This window comes from Mastomys coucha, unplaced genomic scaffold (genome assembly GCF_008632895.1).
Source record: "Mastomys coucha isolate ucsf_1 unplaced genomic scaffold, UCSF_Mcou_1 pScaffold18, whole genome shotgun sequence".
NCBI classification, from domain to species: domain Eukaryota; kingdom Metazoa; phylum Chordata; class Mammalia; order Rodentia; family Muridae; genus Mastomys; species Mastomys coucha.
This window is the reverse complement of record NW_022196900.1, coordinates 71,954,013-71,974,745: the sequence shown is the minus strand read 5'-3', so window position 1 is coordinate 71,974,745 and position 20,733 is coordinate 71,954,013. Positions and strand designations below refer to the sequence as shown.

At 38.8% G+C, this 20,733-nt stretch overlaps 1 protein-coding gene across 3 annotated transcripts in view; it reads left to right on the top strand.

The window, feature by feature from the left end:
• The first annotated feature begins 14,181 nt into the window (after window positions 1-14,181).
• Window positions 14,182-20,733, top strand: part of LOC116096419 (selection and upkeep of intraepithelial T-cells protein 10-like) — a 51,495-nt gene continuing 44,943 nt past the window's right edge. For 2 of the 3 annotated variants that reach the window (XM_031378220.1, XM_031378222.1), the window contains exon 1: window positions 14,182-14,248. The gene's annotated coding sequence lies outside the window, so the exon portion shown is untranslated. Of the gene's footprint in view, window positions 14,249-17,628; window positions 17,712-20,733 lie in introns of those variants that run through there. The other variant, XM_031378221.1, reaches the window with a different exon arrangement.

Here is a 20,733-nt window from a genome sequence, read left to right as displayed (position 1 = left end):
CTGAGCATTCTTTTGCTTCATCCCTGGATGCCACGCTGAATCACTCATCTTTAGGCCTGGAGACCACAAACTGAGGATATCTTGCCAGGTTGGGGAGGGATTGATTGTTAAAGTCAAAAGTAGAGAAACACATCTCTGATAAGCCAAGGGTAGAAGGATCAAAGAGGCAGATTCCCTACCTTCAGAAGTGGATGGGGTTCTCAACAGAAGGTGCTCCTGTAAGGTGGTGAAATGCAGACTTGGAGGTGTTTATCAGAGGCTGGGGTAGCTCATCAGTAAGGCTGGACCATCAGCAATAGTTGTAGAAAGACCAGGCCATGGACTATTTTGTGGAATGGGTTTCCTGCCTCAACTCTGACTGAGTAGAGGGCTGCTGGTGCAGTGTGTACATGACTACCCACGATCTTCATGCATAACACCTTCTCAGGATTTACTAATGATGGCTGAAGATAAACCCAGCCTAGTAAGGCACAGATATGTCTTTCTGCAGTGCCAGCTCTATTTGAAGATCTTCCTGGATGACTAGCAATGTCTCAGGCATGAAAGGTGATCGGGGGTTAGGGTTTGGGGCGCCATGTCTAAGCTGGCAAGCTGGTTTCCCCCTTGTTCCCTGCTAGATTTTTTTTCTAACCTGTGGGTTTAAGAGGGAGGTGTTTGGCTCCCTCTAGTGGTCATAAAAGTCTTCTTAAAATAAAAAAAGTTTGACAGTAATTGTACATATTCATGACTGTAGTGTGATGCTGTGACACAAGCTTGAATATCTCATGATCATATCTGAGGAATTTACATATCTACTCCTTCATGCCTTTATTTCAATTAGAATTGTTCGGAGGACGGGAGCATTAAAAATCCTCATATCAGCTGTTTTGGAATGTACAACTCATCACCATTAAATACTGTAACCATTTTGTCAGTAGTTTAGTAAATAGCAATTATTCATCTACTCTGTTTGCAATGACTTTCAGTAATGGAAGAAAAAAATCACTACATGGGAAAGATGTGGTGGATCCAAGAGGTAGCAGGCTATTTTAGGAATGGGGTTTCTGGTGTGCTATAGGTAACCTGCATAAGTCTGATGACTTAGTGGACAAAACAGAGGCCTGGAAGCTAGTTGGAACCAAAGGAGAGGTGTGAACTAAACTCAGAACCCCGTAACACACCTGAGGTTGTGCACAAGACTCTGTTAGCTGAGGGGCCTCAACGCCTCTCTGCCTGTGTAATCATAGGATTGGGTATGCTGGGTGTGTTCATTCCGGGCTGCATTTATCAATCATCTGGGAGGTTAAAAAGTACTGACAACTAGATCCTGACTCAAGGAATACTGTCTTAACATGTCTGAAGTGGGAGTTTGTACAAAACACCACCACCACCACCACCACCACCACCACCACCACCACCACCACCAAAAACCTTAGGGCCTTGGGGGTGAGATGGCTCAGCTGGTAAGGGTGCCTGGTGCCAAGTCTGATGACATTCATTCCATTCTGAGGACCCACATGGTGGAAAGAGAGAATTGACTCCTGTGAATCACCCTTTGACCTTCCGCAACATGTGGGTATAAAAAGAAATGTTAAAATGTTACACATTTTCTTTTAAAAGAATCGTTAGGTGATTCCAGGGTGGAAGAGAGGCTGAGAAAACGTCTATGTATTCCAGGGGAGACCAGTCTGGCTGTCATTGTCTCTAAGTCAGAGATTGTTTACGAGCAATTTCTATAGCTCAATGTCCTATAGCCAATGGTGTTACTTTATCCTCAGGACAACAGGCTGACCTTCCCCACTCATACACCTAGAGATATATGTGGATGTTTGCATCCATAAAGAGATCTCAGCAATAAACCCAGGTGATCTGATTTGTTCCCCATGCCTCTAATGTAGTTAAGTGTGCATTATGAGGAAAGCTATACCCTGGGCATACACAGTAGCAGTGGCAATTTGCTCCCCAATGGCTGTTTTGCTAAGGTTGCCATTGTATTAACTCAGGATTCATGATGTATGGAGCAAACATGGGCTCACTGGAGAGAGAGAGACACCCTTGGGGCATGTTTCCTGGCTTCTGGACTTTGTTACTTCCTCAAGCACTATTACTGCATCTCTTTCGCTTTTCCCTGTGTCCTTGTGTGAAATTTAACATCGATGGGAAAAGGCAAAGAAAAGACAAGCTACAAGGTGGGCAGCTGTGCTTGAAATAGCAAAGGTTTTTTTTTTTTTTTTTTTTTTTGAATGAGTTTTCCCTATTAGCGTCATTCAGAGGGCAGACATTGTTCTGAGGTACTTGGGGTAAACCATGTGCTGAAAGAGGAAATGTGTGAAGCACATTTTAGACTCCTGTCCACGTCCTCCTGCACTCTCTCTGGTCATTGAGTAAGAATTCACAAGAGATGGCTAACTGGGTCCAGATGGGGCTACACCCAGATGGCAGGAGCTCTGGATCAGATTAACAAGAAACTGCACAAAACAATGTCAGCAGTAAGAACCACACCTGATTGAGTGCTACCCAACACCAGATGCCTTGCTGCAGACACCTGAACATCAAAACAGGTTGTATGACTTTTTCTTTTCATTGCTCAAGGCCTACCTGCCTGTAATAGCTCCCCTCCATCACTTTTCCAAGAACATTGTTTGGCAGGAAGAATTTGCAATGCTCCCAAATGAACCCAGCCTGTCAGGGTCTGATCTTGATTATTGTCAGAGAGCAAGACACAGGATCCCCACCAATTTAGCCTCTCAGGAGTAGGATGTTGTGCAAAGGGTACTCTTTGTAGGCCTAAAAGAATCCTGTTATGGCTGTTTCACTTTTCAATGTGATCCTGTGGTTGTTTGCAGTAACTGAAAGATGCAAAGTATTAGGAGCAAAATCAAAGGACTGAATCAAGGTAAGAGACTATCTGTCAACTGTCAGATTGACACCACAGGAAGGTACTTTGGATGAAAAAAATTGTAAACTTCTGTCTTGGCAGCTTATCACACATGTGTACACATTTTAATAAATAGGTGAGATAATCTCATAGTTGACATTGTTGTTATCATAACAGGTTGAGCTAGCATTCTCTTAGTACTTTGATTCAGTAATTTTGCTAGGATCTATGTAAATAATAAACACAATTGCTAATTCTTACTGCATGACCAGGCTGTAGGATTTCTTATTGCACTTATCAAACTGGAAAATCTGGTCCCAAAATGGTTGAATAATTTGCCTGTGTGTCAGTAGTTTGTTCATGTTGCAAGTGTCAGAGCAGGGACACCTACAGCTCATCTTACTGCCTCTCCGTGATTCCCACCACACAAAGGTGCAAGTGTGCAAATGTTCAAGTGTCCCAGCAATGGTAAAGTGTGATCCTCTGGAAGTGGGAATCTGGTTCTGAGCACATTTAGGAGATGTCTGGGGTGTTCCTCTGATGGGAAGGAGAAGGAGGATGATGACCCATCCAGTCCAGGAAGCAACTTGTGAATCTGAATTGGCCAAGTCACATTGATAACCATAGACTAGGAATACATCAATAGTATCTGTTGAAGAAAGAAATTGCACTGGCACCAATATAGTTCTAAAGGAAATACATCAGGGTCTGTTAGGGAGTTGGAAGTTAGTGTGCTCTGTGATGATCGGAGAAATTGAGGTAGATTGTTGACTGTGGCTGTGTAAAATATGATTTCTTCTACCATTGGCCCCAATCAGGAGCCATCATACTGTGTTGACAACCTTGCCACTGAATCAGTAGCCTTTAGAATTCCTGCAGTACTGACGTTTTACCACTAGATGGCACTCAGACACCTCCAAACTATTCTCCTCTTTGAATTTGCACAGTGGGTCCTCCTTCAGAGTGACAATTTCTTGGCATAAGTCCTGTGTGTGGTAAAGCACCTAGTTTGTCTTCTATAAAGGTAGAGGAAGTTTGTTTTCTTCAGTTACATATTTATTTCTCTTGTTTCTTATTCTAGTCTTCTGAAACTCACAACACATGCAGGCATGATTTTAAAAACATAGTGTGAAGATCACAATCATTGAGTTTGTGAAGGTTATGGGAACGAAAGGTCTGAAATATACCCCAGAAATGTGATGATCAGAAACTAGGGGCATAGGAATGAGATACTGGAGAAAGTTGGAGGAAGAGGAAGGATATTTTCATAGGTTTTCTAATCTTGGAAAAGATGAGGTGAATTAGGACAAACTCTGAGGATGGGGCTAAGCCTGGGAGAGTTGTGTTTTGAGCAGGATCTGAAGCATCTCTCCTCTCCATACCTCAAGAGTTTATCTTTATTCAAATACACATTTGAGCACCTCTCATATTAAGATGCCTTGGTAAAGGCAATGAATAAATTTTATGGATATGACAAAAAAATTCATGCTCCCAAGCTTGTACACGGGGGGCGGGGGAAGAAAACAAGTAACTCAATAACAAAACCATTCCAGACAACGATAAGTGTGATAAGGATGAGCATACAGGAAACTTTGTCAGGGAATGATCAGGACGTGCTTTATTTAGATAGGATAGACATGAATGAATTTTCCAGAGTTACAGTGGATCTTAAACCACCACAACAAGAAATTGAATTGAAGAACTGAGTATTGCTATTCTTAATTCTGAGGGAACAGCAGATAGCTACAATCAACACCTCTGATAAATTTTTAGAAAGATATAAGACTCCATACATAATAAACTGTGAGAATTAGAAGTGGGAGCAAAAAGACGAAGATGAGACGAATGAGGCTTTGTACAGGCATCAGTTGACTGGCATGCCTACCATTATGCACAGAATGTCCTTTAACCAGTATTTATCTTGGTGAAACAGCCTAAAAAATAGAAATTTCTTTTAAAAGTTATCTATGTATTTATTCATTCATTTATGTGTGTTCGTGCGTGTGCACATGTGTGTGTGCTGCATTCATGGTTTGATACCTCTAATTTTAAGAGATGAAGAAGTTGTGAGGGTTAGGAAATTCTCTGTGCAGGATCAGACCAGTCTTATAGGTGGGTGTGTTTATACTCTCTGAGATCCTGGAGTCCTCTACGAGCACGGGAGGTGGGCAGCCAGACATAATCTGAAAAGGAGAGCTGCTGGGCCTGTGTATGCCCTGTGCATGCTGCCATAGTCTCTGTGAGTTCATGCATGTGGCCATTCTGTTGTGTCTAGAAGGCCCTATATCCCTTGTGTCTTCCATCCCCACTGGCTCATGCAATATTTCTGCCTTCTATTTCATGAAGTTCCCTGAGCCCTAAGGGGAGGGGTTTGATGGAGACATCCAATATAGGACTGAGTGTTCCAAGGTTTAATACTCTCTGCACATTGTTCTGTTGTAGGTTTCTGTATTTGTTCCTATCCACTGCAGGAAGAAACTTCTCTGATGATGGTTGAGGAAGACTCTAATCTATGGGTATACCAGAAAGCCACCAGGAGTGATTATATTGTTATGTTCCTTTAGCAGAATAGTATTTTGTTTTCTCATAGGTCCATGACTTATCTAGTCTCAAATTATTGACCACCGGAGCAACGCCAGACGTGTGTCCAATCTCAGTGAGTGGGTCTTATATATAGTCAAATAGTGGTTGGCTACTTCCAGAATATTTGCGCCACTATTGTACTAGTGTATCATGCTGTCAGGTCACCATTGTAGACTACGCAGTGTATAGCTGGGTTGATGTGTATCTCTTTCCTCTGGTATTGCTCAGAGTATCTTTGAGTACCATGAATACTAGTCAGTATGGGTGAAGGCTCTAGGTAGGCACTGGCTCTACTTAACCACATTCAATGAGTTATGTAGTTGTCTTCAGCAATACAGCCCTATCATCAGTCTGTGTAGAGCAATCAATAACCATTGCAATAACCTGGGTTGCTTGGGGGTTTCCATGAGTACCCAGGGCCAACAACTCAATTATATGCAACCCATTCCCAGCACTAGCTAGCGCCATTTTAAAAACTCTTATTTTTTTCAGCAAGACATGAAGATTGTGGGTGTGTGCAAGTTCCAAGTTAATTTTCTGTACAGATATGAAAAGCTTCTATCCAGCCTGAAATGTGCATACCATAAACAGCAAGTATTGGTACCCTTGCAACAGAGGGTACTCATTCAGCAGAGCTGTATGTCAGTAAGTTCCACTTATACATATTCAGCTGTGCAGGACTCCTGATTTTGAGTCATTGTGGGGTTAAGCAGAAAATCTTGGTTTCTTTGGAGCCTCAGTTGTGTCATATGATGTTTTTCTGGAAACTGTCTTATGAGAGGATGGTTTTGTTTAAGCAGCAGTGTGGGAGGATGTTTTATGAAGAACAAACTTGTGGCGTTTTTCTGGAAGCTTCCTGGAAAAAGGGCATGTGATGTTTTGCTAAGAGCAGATGCTTGACATAACCTGTGATGTTTGGAAAAGGTATAAATAGGAGTCAACAGTGGACGACACTTGTGGCATTGGTTTGCCTTGCCAGTCTTTGCTGGTTTCATTGGGCTTTACTGATACTGTTCTTCACTGATGAAGCTGTGGCATTGGTTCACCTTGCCTTCTTGGCTGATCATTGTTTGTCATGACTTCATAGAGAGAAATGCACCAAACTACTTCCCAGCTTCTTCCCATTTCTGTGCACTCGGGCTGATTAGCAGAGCCTTGCAGTTTCTTCTGGATTGAAATGGCATTGCTGAATCATGAGTGGTAGTATTTGCAACTGTTGATTTATGCGAACTGAAGTGCTGCTATCCTGACAACATAGATTGGATTTGCTCCAAAGAACTATCTCTGAATGGGTCTACATCCTTCTTTGTCCTTTTAACCTTTCCTTTCCACTACCTCTGGTGGGTGGTGGGCTAGATGTGAGGTTAAAGCATTTAAGTATCCTTATTAAAGTAGGTTTTGAAAAATGTAAGTAGAGCCTTGGTTCCCTGTTTGACATTGCTCCAATATGTTGCAGACAGGCTTTGGTAGCTTTTTGGATCAGTGTTGGCAGCCTTGTCCAACCAAATATCTTTCTAACAATTTTGTAGGGCAGGGTTCTCCAGATGTTTTGCTTCCTGATCTTTTCTGACTAGACTGCAAGTTGCAAGTTGTCATCTCTGAAATTATTTATTTTATCTATGTAAAATAACCAGTCCCCCTGATTTTAAATAACCCCATAGTCAGTTGTTTTTACTTTTTAAATTTTTTTTTTTTTTTAGGCATATATGAGGGGAGTTCCGAGAGCACAGAGAGTGTACCTTCTTGGGGGTTAATGAGTGGTGACTGTGGGACTGTTGTCACAGACTTGATCTTGGACTCCGTGTGAGCCTGGCACTACACTATTGCTACAGCTCTGGGGCTCCAACAGCTTCTAGGAGTTAGTTATTGGCTTTGGGTTCTGTTCTTAATTTCTTTGTGCAGGCAATCAGTTCCTTTCCTCAATATATTGCAGCTTTGAGTTTCTTTATGTGAAGGGCTATTTCCCCAGCCGTGGGCTTCAGGTTTCATAAGTAAAAAAAAAATACATATCTAAATCGAGGAGTGGCTCATCCCTTAAATTTGATGTTGAGGAGAAAAAAAAACTCTTTTGTAATTTTTCTGCAGTCATGGAGGGGCTTCCCCTCCTCGTTAGGCAAGCATGTGGTCAGATAAGTAGAAGCCATCTTCTTGGATGAGGAGGGAGGGCTTGTAATTTCTCTTAGTGGATATTTTAGGGTGGGCTGATCCCTGGAATGCACCCAACCAGAATCTTGCAGAGCTGGCCATTAGTCAAGGTTTGGGAGCATTGCATCAGGCAGATGCCTTTGGAGGGACAGGATCAGGTCATCTCGTGACTGCCTCCTGATAGCAATTGGACACAATTTTATTCTCTATGGAAGCCAGTGGGATAGGTGCTTCCTTGGTGTCTTTGGAGAACTGTGTGGGTTTCTCATAGCGGCTATATAGAACCCCCATGATGAGATCAAGACCCAAGAAGAAATCAATTATAAAAAGTTGGTTCTTTGAAAGCCAAACTAAGCAAGTGAAAGAGAGAGAGAAGACCTACCCAAATTAATAAAACAGATTGAAAAAGAGAGGTTACCACAGATTTCAATGAAATACAGAAGGATCTTTGTTTTTCACTTTTATAGTTATCTTTTCAAGATTTTTTTCTTTCTGATGGTTGTGAATGGGGTTGTTTCCAGGACTTATTTTGTTTCTATAGTATATGTTTCTATGATTATATGATATATACGTATATATATATGTAGTGTTTTAATAGAACATAGGACATGTTCATAACATAGGATTATGATCTTTCAGTTTTCTGAATGTATTTCTCAGATCTAATAGTTTCTTTGTATAGTCTCTTGTACAGTCTCTAGAGTCTGTTATATATAAAATCATATCTGTAAGTAAGGTACTCTGACTTTTTCCTTTCTATTCATAACCCCCTTATTTCCTTTTCTTTCCTTATTACTCTAGTTAGGACTTTAAACACCCCATTGAATAAGAATGGAAAAAGTGGACAGACTTTTCTTGTTCTTGATTTTAGTGAGACTTCTTTGAGTGTTTTTTTTCCCTCATTTAGTGAAATATTGGGTACTGGTTTGTCATAGCATCAATTATGTAAGAATATTTTCATTATGATCTCCTCTTGGGTTTTATTATGGAAGGATGCTAGATATTGTCAAAGGTGTTTTATGCATTAATTGGGATAGGTTATCCCAATTAATGGTATCTATCCATAAATCAATTTGTGTAGTGGATTACATTTATTGATTTATGTGAGTTAAACCATCTTTGCATCTCTGGAATGAAGCCAAGTTTATCATGGTGAATGATCTTTCTGATGTTTTATTTATATTTTTGATAACAATTTTTGAGTATTTTATTGGGAATGTTTGTATCAATATCAGGCAGGCTGGTCAATTATTTCTTTTTCACTGTGTCTTTTTTTCTGGTTTTGTTATCAAAATAACACTAGGTTTATTAAAAAGAATTTGAAAATAGTATTTTCTGGTCTCTTCTACAGAATTATTTGAGAAGCATTGATGTTAGTTCTTCATTAAAGGAATGGCAAAATTCAACAGGGAACTTCTCTGGTCCTGAACTATTTTAAGCTGAAAATTAAACATAACAATGAATTTCTGAAGCTTATTGCTCATTAGTTTAAAATTTTCATCTCATAATAGTTTATATTTTTTGGTGTGATTTTTCTTTTCATTTTATTGGATATTTTATTCATTTACATTTCAAATGTTATCCTCTTTCCTGGTTTAACCTATGCAAGTCACCTATCTCATCTCCCATCCCCCTGCTTCTATGAGAGTGCTCCCCCCACCTACCCACTCCCACCTCCCTACCCTGGCATTCTTCTACACTGGGGCATCAAGCCATCACAGGACCAAAGGCCTCTCCTCCCATTGATGTCAGACAAAACCATCCCTGGCTACATATGCGGTTGGAGCCATGGGTCCATCTATGTGTGCTCTTTGGTTGGTGGTTTAGTCCCTGGTAGTTCTGGGGAGGGGCATCTGGTTGGTTGATGTTGTTGTTCTTCCTATGGGGTTGCAAACTCCTTCAGCTCCTTCAATCCTTTCTCTAACTCCTCCACTGAGGTCCCTGTGCTCAGCCTAATGGTTGACTGTGAGCTTTCACATCTGTATTTGTCAGGCTCTGGTAGAGCCTCTCAGGAGACAGTTATATCAGGCTCCTGTCAGCAAGCACTTCTTGGCATCAGCAATAGTGTCTGGGTTTGGTGTCAGTATATGGGATGTATCCCCAGGTGGGGCAGTTTCTGGTTGGCCTTTTCTTCAATCTCTGTTCCACACTTTGTCCCCGTGTGTGTGTGTGTGTGTGTGTGTTTCTTCTTTTTATTTAATCTTATTTTTTACACTCAAAATTTTATTCTACTCCTAGTCTACCCTCTGTTCCACATCCCATCCCTTCTCCCTGCCCCTGTCTCTATGAGGATGTCCCCACCTCCCCACACCACTAGCCTCTAAACTCCCTGGTGCCTCCAGTCTCTTGAGGTTTAGGTGCATCTTCTATGACTTAACCCAGACCCAGCAGCCCCCTGCTGTATATGTCTTGGGGCCTCATATCAGGTGGTGTATGCTGCCTGGTTGATGGTCCAGTGTCTGAGAGATTACCTGAGTCCAGGTTAATTGAGACTTCTGGTCCTCCTACAGGTCGCCCTCCTCCTCAGCTTCTTCCAGCTTTTCCCTACTTCAACCACAGAGCCAGCAACTTCTGTCCACTGGTTGGGTGCAAGTATTTGCATCTGACTCCTTCAGCTGCTTGTTGGGTCTTTCTGAGGGCAGTCATGATAGGTGCCTTTTTGTGAGCCCTCCATAATCTTAGTAATAGTGTTAGGCCTTGGGCACTACCCTTGATCTGGATCCCACTTTGGGCCTATTGCTTGACCTTTTCCTCAGGCTCCTCCCATTCATGCAGTTCTTTCAGACAGGAACAATTATGTGTCAGAGTTTTGACTATTTTTGTGGGTTGTATGCACATAGAAATCAATACATTTCTTTTAGATTTTTTTTTGGTTTATTACAATAGATGTTTTTAAGGTATGTTTGAATTTTTAATAGTTATGGTAATGCATCACTAATCTCCAATTTATAAATTTTGATATTCTCTCTTTTTCATTTGGTTAGTTTGGCCATGAATTTGTGGAATTAATTTCTCCTTAAGATTGTTTTCTATTCAGTTTACAAATATTTTATTAAGAATTTCTGGAGTGTATGCTCATCAAGAAGAATGGCCTATAATTTTCTAGTCTTTTTGTGGAGTCTTTATCTGGCTTAGGTATCTGGGTAGTACTTCCATAAATCTTTCTTTTTATGTGCTGTTGCTTCTCTATTGGCATTTTCATTATACTTTTTTGTTTTGTATATTTATTGGATTAACTATAACACGGTAATGGGACACTCTGTCTTGGTCTTGTCTCTTTAGTGTTCTCTACGTCAGGATTGACACTGCTTTTAAGATGACATTTAAAAGACCATTTACCATTATCATGGTGGGTTTCTTCTGGGTGTGAAGTGTTGGGTAAACATGCATAAATCAATAAATGTAATTAACCACATAATGGATTCAAGTACAAAAATCAAATGACTGTTTCAACTGTTATATAAAAGGCCTTCATAAATAACAAAGACAAATATAATAAGAATAAAGTTAGGGAAACCATCTTATTCTAAATAGCTTTTAAGGAATATCCTCTCCTACTGAAGCCAAATAAGGCAGCTCAGTTAGGAGAACTGGAATGAGGAAAGGATCTATATGAGAGAGAACTTGAAGGAGTGGGTGCTAATATTGAGATATAAAGCAAATAAATAAGTAAATTGATAATAATAAAATAATAAAAAGTAGATTTGTAAAAAAAGGCTTAGAATAAACATAACCAAGAATGTGAAAGACCTATACTTTAATCCACTGTAAATACTTTAAAATACTGTGATAATTCCTGAGCCTGAGGAAGGGGTTATGATATAAAAGACCCATTTATGGCTGAGCAATCCATGGTTACTTATTCTCTGTAGTCAGACCAATTGCGAGTTTTGGCATTAACCATCATGCACAAAAAAGTTTTACAAATGAGGTAAGTTTCACTAATCTGTGTGTATAGAAATATTAATTTAAAAGGCAGTTTGTTACTATGTTAATTTAGCCAAACACTATTAGTAGTTTACTCCTTAGGGCCTATGGGCTTTCTGGCCATTGGTTCTTGCCTAGAATAACAGTATAATGAATGAGTTTCCTCTTAAGCAATTAATTACTCCCATAATATTTGTGCTACTATTATTTTACTAGTCAATAAATAGTAGGACATGTTGACATTCTCTTGGATCTGACAGCAATAGGCCTTGAGAGCAGCCACTTCACATTAATTATGTTGTACCATCATTTGGCATTAAGGACAACAACAAAAGTAAGGGAAATGCCCAGTAGGAGTCTGACTAATACAATTTTGGAAATTCACTAGGCTGATCTCACATTGATGTGACAGAGCTTTTGGTGTTATGATTTCACTCAGCCATGCCTTTGGCCTATCCTGTGTCTCCATCACTAGCTCCAAGGGCATACTTCCTCAATGAAGACAGTTGAGGCTTGTCACAGATTTAAAGCTCCAGAATTTTGTCTACTGAAATTATTTGCTGTGGACAAAGTGACTAGTGTGTAGATTTGTTATAATGATATTGCCTATAACTCCCAAAACTGAAACAATGAAGTTGTCCTATATAAAGAACTTAGTTTAAATAAATTAGGGCACATCATACATAGCTAAAGGCTCTTTTCTTTTAACACCTGTTTTTTTCCAATCCATTCAGTTCAAATTTGTGTTTAGTAGATATGCCCTTGATTGTTAATTTCTTACTACTCCACTCTCTAATTTTGTTCTTAATACTTAATCCATATTTAGTATGTATTATGTGCACTGTCTTGTATCAATTTCTTTTTTCTGCTCTTCAACTAGAATGATTTTACCTACCTGTCTACTTTCTATACCTGCTTCCCCAGGGCTGGAAACTAGAAGTTATTTGGAAAAAGCTATTCCCTATGTCTGAAGACTAGTTAAAGGCATGTTCCAAATCTTACCTACACAAGACATACTCACATTGTAATTTACAAATTTAGCTAGAAATAAAATGATGGATAAATGTAGTCCTCAGAGTATGTAGAGATGCACTTATGTAATCTTAGTACCCACTTAGCCAAAGTAGTAATATCGTGAGTTCAAGACCAGCTTGAGTTATATAGTGAGACCTTATATCAAAAAATGTAAGTGCTGGGGGTTTAGCCAAATGACAGAGCATTTGCTAAACATGAAAAATGCTTGTGTTTTGGTACTAACACTGCACACTGACACAGGCAGAGACACAGATACAGACAAACATAGACACAGACACATAGGCAGACTCATGAATGTGCACATACACACACCCACATACATACACATTATAGTCTGTGCATAAATAAAAAAACTAAAACCACAATTCTAATTTCAGAGAAAAGAGATTGTAAAGCAAAAGTGTTAGTATGGATTAAATAAAGACATCATAGTGAAGTATCATGGTAAGAACTGATCACAGAGATGTCACATTTATAGCCTATACAATTTTGTAGCTCACAACCTTCTAGATGTATCAGAGACACAACCTAGATCAAATCATATATTTTTTCTGCCTCAGTGTCTCTGTTTCTTCTTTATACTTCTTTCTCTATTCTTTCATGAAGCCAACCCAAATTTTCTCAAGGTTTTCTGGAATGCAGGTTAAGCTTTTGCACCCCTCTCTGTCCTTGTTAGGAGCTATCTGAAGCTGATCATCTTTGTACCTGTAACTGTGCCCATTATTATAATTACAATGATGCAAACACATTCCTAAGTAGACATATTAGGTAGGGTTGAGTCATCTTTATCCAGAAACAATTTTGAATGTTACTGTAATATATTCTGGAGATTAAGATCTGTTTGAGCAAGGTTATGTGATTCATCATCTCTGTTCAAGCTTCCTTTCTCCCAGGGATTTATTCTCTTTATCAGTTTCTAGGTTTCTTGCATGACAGTCTAGTCAAAATCAGCTCAAATTGTGTGTAGGTTATATGGTACATTTTAAGGAAAGAATAATGTAACAAAAGTATTTTTCTCTTTTGCTGCTGGTGAGCAATTACACTCTCCTGTCTGACATGGTATTATTATTGGAAACTGCTTCTCTGAGTGATCTAAAATAGGCAAGTATGGAAGAGGTTTGATTCAGTATGTGTTAAGACTTCTGAGAAAGGTAGGAAAAATAAAATGGAGAGAGGTTTTTTGTGTTTGTTTTTTGTTTTTTTGTTTTGTTTTTATTTTTATTTTTTTGTTTTGGGGACAGAGTCAAAAAAGAAGAGAATGGAGATAATTACATTTAATTTTGTTCAGGGCTGTGGGTCCCCAAGAGGCTGCTCATGTTTCAGTGGATAGCCTTGTGCTCATGCACATACAGGCAGCATTAAGGAGACTCAGTATGTTTTTTTCTTGTTTTTTCTTTTTCTTTTTTTAAGAGCACATGAAGTTGGAAAGAAAGAATGTTTTGGGGGAATAGTGCAGAAGTTGTAGAAGAGAGAATGGGGGTAGTTTTGATCTAAACACACTATATATGCCTTATGAATTCTTATAAAAACTTGTATTGCTTTGTGATTTAGAGACACTTAACTTTACAGACAGGCTTTTCTGTAGCCCCACAGGCATTGAATTTTTGATCCTCTTTTTTCAGGGTCCCCTGAGTGCTGGGATTACAGACATGTGCCATCATGCTTGGATCACATGACTCTTGGATGCACCTCAAATCATTGGTAAGGTTACACAGAGTACTTAATATATATGATCTCTTATGGAAAATTTAATATCCCTGGGTATACTTCTGAGCTGATGTGGAAACTAAACAGAGTGCTATGCCCACATACAGAGCTAAAGATAGGAGTAACCTGGGCAATTTTAAAATTGAAAATAGATTATTCTTAAATACAATACATCCCAACTACATGCTTTCCTTCCTCCACTCTTCTCAGCTCCTCCCCACTTCCCTTCTCTCTGATTCATTCCCCCCTCTACTTCCCTTCAGAAAAGAGCAGGTCTCCAAGAGACAACGGCCAAACATTACAAACAAGATACAATAATATAAGACAAAAGCCCTCCTATCGGAACAAGGTAAGATAAAATGAAGATAAAAGTCTCAAGAGAAGGCAAAAGAGTCATAGACACTCCTGCTCCCACTTTTAGGAGTCATACAAAACCACCAACCTATAACACATACACAAAGAACCTGGTGCAAACCTATGCCTGCCCTATATTGCAGCTTTAGTCTCTGTGAGTCCACATAAACTCTGCTTAGGTGACTTGGCAGATAATGTCCTTCTGGTGTCCTTCATCCTTTCTGACTCCTACAATTCTTCCTTTGATTCTTTCTGGGGGCTCCCAGAGCTCCAAGGGGAGGAAACCTTATGGGGACCTTCAAATTTAGACTCTCTTTCTGCTTACTCTGGCTAAGAAGCTTTGCACCCATTTCCATCTGCTGCTGGAAAATGCCTTTCTGATGATGACTGGACAAGGTACTGATCTACTGATCTGTGAGTATAGTGGAATATCATTAGGAATCATTTTATCATCATCATGGTTGTCATTGTTGTTATCATCATCATCATTATATTTTTTTGGCAAGTCATATATGGTTTTAACCTAGGTCTATTCTGTCTCCATTTCCTGGACATCCAGGCAGTGCAGGTAGGACCTGGATTCCCTCTAGTGGCATGGGCCCAAAGTTAAACCAGACATTTTTTGACTATGCCCACCAAGTCTACACTCCCATCAACCCAGCATATCTTGCAGACAGGACAGATTGTACATCAAGGGTTTTGTAGTTGGGTTGGTGTCCATGCTTCTCTTTCTATAGACTGCAGAGAAATTTGAGGAAGATTTTTATATCCTTTAAGTACAGATAGGGTTCATAACATTCATGAAGGACACTGTGGGAGATGAAACATCTACACCACAGGTATACATATCAGTGTACAGTTTCATGTGCCATTTTGTAATACTCAGCTCTCATATTGAAAGCTGTTGTAAATTTTATGTTTATTTTATGTTCCAAGTTTCTAATTTACAAGCTTTCAAGAGCTCTCAAACTACTGGTACTTTAAGTTTACCATGGAAGATCATCTCTTCCATCCTACTTTGTGCTCAGCAACAAACCAGGTTCCTCATGATTCCTGGAGAAAAGATTGTCCTTAAGCTTTTGGTTCATGGTTTAGATTTCAATTCTAAGTATCAAAGTATAAACTTTCCACATTATACATGATATCTCTTTAACTTACTTAAAAATAGTAGGTGTTTTGGTGTGTGTGTGTGTGTACTGAATTCCCTGGACCTGGAGTTAGAAGTGGCTATAAACTGGGGTACTTGGAACTGACCTTGGATTCTCTTCAAGAGGAGCTACTGTGTTTAGCCCCTGAGCCATCACTCCAGTCCTCGTACCAGCTAACTCTTGAGATATTGCTTTTGGCTAATGGCATTGCAGCCATGTGAAGAGGATAAAAGAACAGTGGAGGTGGAAGGTAGATGCTTTCCACTGATTCAAGAGAGTGTGCAATCTTACTTCATAACCCCAGTGTGACATCAAATCTCACAAATTCCACAGTATATAGGTGTGACGTGAGAAACCTTATAATATCACTTTACACATCATTACTCCTTCTTGGGGTTTATTTTCCCCAAGTTTAAGATTAATTTATGGGCTTGCTGACTAGTTCTATGATTTTAGGAGTAAAGCCACTTCAGTAAAGGTAAAGGCTGACAATGCCATCTACTTTTCCAAATAGTCTATTTTTTTCTAAAACTCAGTGGCTTTTTTAGTTCTAAAAAATCTGAATTTTACACTTACTTATTCACTTGTGTGTGAGCATATATATTTGTACATATGTGGTCATGCATGTGGAGGCAAGAGGAAAACCTGAAAAGGTTGGATTTATTCTTTCAGACTGTGAGTCCCTGGGATTGAACTCAGGTTTTCAGGTTTGGTAGCAGGAACCTTTACTTACAGAGCCATCTTGCTGCCCAGATGTCATTAGTTTTAATGCCTTCTGTGACCAAGCTTAGAATCCTGCCTGGCTGAAATTGGTCCTGACTCTAATTCTCATTCTGAGACTCTCCTCTGTCTGGTCTCTCAGTTGATGTCTGGATGAATGTTATGTATGTAAGTGGTTCCAGGTTCTCAAGTCTTTGTGAGTTTGGATTCTCACTAAAAACCTGTAGAATATAGCTTTGCTTCTTTTTCATCAACAATACTGCCTATCTTTATTTTCATGTCTTATTGGGGTTCACCCATCTAAGTTATCTGAGCATGTTCTATTTGGATAATCTTTCTTTACTGAAGTTGTACATTTTTTTTAAAGTCTAAGAATAAATTTTCCTGTTTTAGTTGAAAAATTTAAAAAACTTGATGAGTTCAGGCTTCAGCAGTATTATGTAAACCATCCCACATAGGTGCCTTAGTTCTCAGCTGATGGCAGCTGAGATGGAAGGAGGTAAGTTTGCTGAGTGTGGATGCTTTATAACCCACCTCATCCATGCCTCCTCCTCTTCTAAGAAGTGTGAAGGCGAGGAGAACCAGATATATGCTTACTCCCACTGCTGTATCTTCCAACCAGGATGGATTATATATAACCATGAGCTAAAGTAAATTCCCCTCCTCCTGGGGTTGCCTCTTGTAAGGATTTTGTTGTAGAAATATTAAAAGTAATTATCACACAGTCTATCCAACAATTTGAGAAACAGAGTCACAGCAGGATCTATCTGTCTTCTGGTTAGTAGTTCTCAGAACTTCTGGCTGATTCTTTGAAGCATCCCAGTCTCTGGGATGAAAGGACTCTCTGGGATTTTGTGCCATAGCTCCACCTGTTTAATAACTTATCATGTGTCCTTGTTTTATTAAATTATTTTTAATGTTTCCTGGGGCAGCCTAGTTGGGGAACTGTTGTGATGGTAACAAGAGAATCTGATATTTTAAAATTTTTCAACAAATTATAAAGTAAAGAGATTTAAAAAGTGCAAGAATCTTACTTGGAATCATGCTAAATGCTTCTTTGTAGAAACAACGTTAATCTGGATGAAGAGTCCTGTGAGAATTCAGACTTCCCTCTATTTTATTCAGTCACTTTTACTTCTTGTCCTCCAGGTCTCATCAGGACCAATTAGAAGTAGGAAGTGACTAGTCCATGGACAGTAGCAGGATGAGCTAGGGGTGCAAATGGAAAGAACCAGGTAGGATATCTAAACATGGCATGAAGGCATGTGATAGCATTCTGTTTATAAAAAAAAATCAAAACTTAAGAAAATGAACTTACAAGAAGGAAAATTTATTTTGGCTTAAAGTTTCAGAGGTTTCAGTTTATGATTAGTTTGTTCTAGTGACAGTTCTTGTGTTGAGGCAGGGGATTGTGAGTGGGATTTTTGGATAGGGTGTATAATACTGAGTAAAACTCATAACTTTATGGCTATTGGAAAGAAAATTGAATGAAAGGATTAAAGAAAGGGAGAGGAAGAGTAGAGAACTGAGGGAGACCCTAAGGTGGAGGAGGAGGGAGATAAAGGTGAGCTGTTATCACACTATTCTCTCTACGGGCATGATCTCAATAACTAACTTTCATCAACTTGACACCAGCATTACAGGTTTCACAACTTCTCAATCACATCACAGGTTAGTGATCAACTGTTTAACATATGTGTCTTTGGGGGTGACATTTAAGAACTAAACCACAAGAGAACTATTTTCAACGATCCCTTCTGCTTTCCTCCCAGCCACCAAAGCACAATCCAGGTCTGGTACAGATTCTTTTCTAGGTCCTCTGTACCTTTTTTTCAGTACAAGTTTCTACCTTTTGAATGGGATTCCATTTTCTCTGAGCTGGGCTATGCCTTGTTCTAATTATTCCTCGTGCTACCTTATCTCAGGTATCGTGGGCCACAGTCATGATTTAATTTCTCTGGGAACCTTTCTCTGACACACTCCCTTAAAGAGAATTGATGCAGTTGGAAATCACCTCCTCTGTGGGCGTCACTAGTTGCTACTACTTTTCCTTCCCTGTGCTAGAACAAAAAAATCAGGACACAAGGTCAGCACTTTGAAACTCATAGACTTTCTCAGAAGTCAGACTGAGAAGAACCTTATCTTTCTTTGTTATTGACATTTTTTTTTCAGTCAACACAACATTATTTTTATAATTGTTTCTTTTTTTTATCTACACACACTCCTGAAACTTCTGTTCCTCTATAATAGTGTTTGACCTTAGCTTATGCTTTCAAGATGGTGTAATATATACAAGGATGGTCATCCAACTCAGAGACAATGGATATATAGTGGGTAGGATTGTTAGATGTTGAGTGATTAGACACTCAGTACATATGATTTATTGGTGATCACTATGGTTCTATTCACTACAGTTACTGTTTAATTATATGAAACTTTAATGACTGAAGGATACACCCAAACCCCAAAATGTTCATGTGAATTACCCTTTGACCATCCATTGATACAATAGTAGTTTCCAACTTATTATTTTAAGTGGTATATACTTCTTAAAACCATAATTACCAGTAATTACTTTATATATTTCAGATAGAGAAATAAATAGCTTACTTAAGAAAATCCCTTTTGTTCCTAGAGAAGAAAGTTTCCCCCGATATTACAGGCCTCTTGATATACCACTGTGCTTTCCCTGTCTTTCCATTTTCTGTTGATATAGCAGAATATATGTATGCATCTAGATATTTCATAAACGGGCTTATTTAATTCACAGTTTTGGTAATTATAAATCAGCAATCTGTATATCTATCTGTTCTGTTCTGGCAAGGGCTCCATGGACCATGTCATCTCCATAAAGAGAGGACTTGTGAGAGATCAAGTACTGAGACTGGTATGAGTCCAGTTTATTTTTCACAACTTGCTCCCATGGGAATCAAACTTTTCTGTGGGCGGCTTGCTGAATGTCCTAATTATCTTCTATCATGGTCCAACTCATAATATTCTACTACCATAGTCATCTCCAGCACACAGACTTTTAAGGGGAACACTTATACTCTAGCCAAAACATAGCATCATCCAAAGGGGGAAGAGGTTTTGTGGCATATTGATACCAGTAGATATATTTCTTAAACTGTATGGGAATAATTTATCAAAAGTCAGTTGCTTATGGAGATTCTATCCCTATTCAAATTATTGAAAATCACTTTGAGATTTCAGATGGTATGCATATTTGTCCTAACATAAATGGACTTTGAGGTAGTCACAGGATGATTAGTCAGGTAGGATGGATAAGAAGGGAGAGTTAAGAATTCCATTTGGCTCTTACAATCGACCAATATTTGTATGTACAGCAAAGCAAACTGCTGACAAGCTACAACTTAGCCTCAGTTCTCATCAGTAGAAACTATTACTAATCTGAAATCTTAAGCAAAATATCAATATTTAATCATAATTTTATACTTGAAAGTAGACCGTTATTCTATAGTTTTTGTTATAGCTCTCTTCTTTTCTGTTTCATATGACTTTAAAAACTTAACTATCCTGATGATTTTTAAAATAATGCCAAAGCTGAATTGGGTCTCACATCTTCCAGGTTCCTGGTCATTTGGGGCTAGGGCTAATGGAGACTGTGGACTAGAGTTTCAAGGTGTATATTAGAAGTCTCCTAAGTTAGTCTGAGAGTCCTTGAGGAGCATGCACAAGATATTTGTCCACACTACAAATGAAAAAATGAGTAACTCCTCAGTTTGGGTGTGCCTGCATTATGAACTGAGATCCTATCTAAACATGAGTCCTGAGAGTTCCTGTTGATAAAGTACCCATGCTCAATGGTTGATGAGAAATCGCATCTTCACTCTGGAATCTAATTTTTAATATTCATAATCTCTCCACTCTTTTTCACTATAATGGCTGGGGAGTCAGAGTTTGCCAATTTTCTCATTATATCCACTTTAAGCTACAAGGGTGGTGTTAACTCCAAAAATAAAGGTAACTCTTTAAACTCATTGGTTGTATACTTGTATATCTGTGGGTGAAAACATCATTTAGCCAAAAATTATTATAAAACTGTGGTGCATTATATTACATATAATATTACACATTATACATCACATACCATATTATATAACACATGTAACATATCATGTATCCCACATCAGAAATATAATAGCATATTACATATCATATTATATATGATATAATATTATAGTATACATTGTAAATTTTATATCATATATTTATATATTAATTAAATATGTCATA